General features: G+C 47.2%; 1 pseudogene; it reads right to left on the bottom strand.

Annotated features, from left to right (window-relative positions):
• Positions 1 to 961: 961 nt before the first annotated feature.
• On the bottom strand, positions 962 to 1087 carry LOC133069760 (U2 spliceosomal RNA; annotated as a pseudogene).
• Between the last annotated feature and the right edge of the window lie 1193 nt (positions 1088 to 2280).

Here is a 2280-nt window from a genome sequence, read left to right as displayed (position 1 = left end):
GAGACTGAGGCAGACATGCCTTTGAGTGTTTGGGAATCTCCAGTGTAGGCGTGGGTCTATGGTGACCAGCCGTAGGCTCAGGGAAACTGATAGGAGCAGTCCTGGAAGGCACAGCTCCCTGGCGTAAGTCCTTTTGGAGGAGGTTGCCATAACCCCTAACATCTTTTGGCCTCAGCTAAACTATGGGGAGGAAACACAGCCCCACCCATCAATAGAACATTGGATTAAAGATTTACTGAGCATGGCCTTACCCATCAAAACAAGACCCAGTTTTCCTTACAGGCAGTCCCTCCCATTGTCAAGCTTCCACAATCCTCTTGTCTTCATCCATCAGAGAACAGACAGAATGAAAGCCACAATCACAGAAAACTAACCAGACTAATCACATGGATCACAGCTTTGTCTAACTCAGTGAAACTATGAGCCATGCCCTGTAGGGCCACCCAAGATGGACAGGTCATGGTGGAGAGTTCTGACAAAATGTGGTCTGCTACAGAAGGGAGTGGCAAACCTCTTCAGCAGTCTAGCCTTGAGAACCACATGAACAGTCCTTTAAAGTAAATAAGTGTGAAAAGTGAAAGTGAAGTCGCTCAGTTGTGATCCATGGGATCCTTTGCGATCCCATGGACTGTAGCCTACCAGGCTCGTCCATCCTTGGAATTCTCCAGGCCAGAATACTGAAGTGGGTTGCCATTTCCTTCTCCACGGGATCTCTCCAACCCAGGGATCAAGCCCGGGTCTCCTGCATTGTAGGCAGATGCTTTATCATCTGAGCCAAATTCTACTAAATATTAAGTTGTTTTAGTCTTTCTGATTTTGGTAAAACCATTGCCATGGAATTAGCTTTACAGACTTGCAACTATGATTCATTTTTAAATCAATTTCTTGAATTGGGTGAATTTAGATGTCAGTAAATGACACTTCTGAGAAAGCATGCTTATATTTAAATCAATCTCTTATGTGAAAGTGGACCAGGCCCATGGAATTCCATTCAACAATCAAGATGTTTCATAGACAGCTTTCCACCTAATTAAACTGATAAGAACAGATACTACATTTGCTCATAGCCAGAAGGCCGAGAAACCATTTCACAAGATGGTGAAGTAGCAGGACGTGCACTCATCTCCTGTGAGAACTCCAAAATTACAACTTGCTGCTGAACAAACATCGACTGGAGATTGTTGGATCCCTCCAAAAAAAGATACCCTATGTCCGAGGGCAAAGGAGAAGCCCCAGAAAGACAGAAGGAGAGGCAAAATTGTGTTTAGAATCAAAACCCACACCTGCCGGAGATGCTCAGATGGCTAAAGAATAGCTTGTGCACACCAGGAGACCCCGCAGACACTGAGACAGGCCGGCCTTTGAGTGTTTCAGCGTCTCCTGTGGAAGTGAAGGTCAGCGGTGGCCTGTCTCAGGGGAAGGGGCTCTGGGTGCCCTGGACCTGTGTGTGGCATAAGCCCTCTTAGAGGAGGTCACCAATGACCCCACCATAGAGCCACCAGAACTTACAAAGACGGTGGAAGCAGACTCTTGGAGGGCACAAACAAAACCCTGTGCACACCAGGATGCAGGAGAAAGGAGCAGTGATCCCACAAGACACTGACCCAGACTTGCCTGTGAGTGGCCAGGAGTCTCTGGCGGAGACATGGGTCGGCGGTGGCCTGCTGCAGGGTCGGGGGCACTGAGTGTGGCAGTGCTTGCACAAGACATTTTGAAGGAGGTCTCCATTATCTGTATCACCTCTACCATAGTTTGGTCTCAGGTCAAACAACAGGGAGGGGATACAGCCCTGCCCATCCACAGAAAATTGGATTAAAGATTTACTGAGCATGGCCATGCCCATTAGAACAAGACCCAGTTTCCTCCACAGTCAGTCTCTCCTATCAGGGAGCTTCCATAAGCCTCTTATCCTTATCCCTCAGAGGGCAGACAGAATGAAAACCACAATCATAGGGAACTAATCAATCTGGCCACATGGACCACAGTCTTGTCTAACTCAATGAAACTATGAGCCATGCCATGTAAAGTCACCCAAGATGGATGGGGGATGGTGGAGAGTTCTGACAAAACGTGATCCACTGGAAAAGGGAATGGCATCTAACTTCACTATTCTTGCCTTAAGAACACCATGAACAGTATGAAAAGGCAAAAAGATAGGACAATGAAAGATGAACTCCCCAAGGCGATTGGTGCCCAATATGCTACTGGAGAAGAGTGGAGAAATTACCCCAGAAAGAATGAAGACACAGAGCCAAAGCAAAAACAACCTCCAGTTGTGGC

The sequence above is a fragment of the Dama dama genome, chromosome 14 (assembly GCF_033118175.1).
Source record: "Dama dama isolate Ldn47 chromosome 14, ASM3311817v1, whole genome shotgun sequence".
NCBI lineage: Eukaryota > Metazoa > Chordata > Mammalia > Artiodactyla > Cervidae > Dama > Dama dama.
Note: the sequence above shows the minus strand (reverse complement) of the source record. Positions and strands in the feature narration are given on the sequence as shown.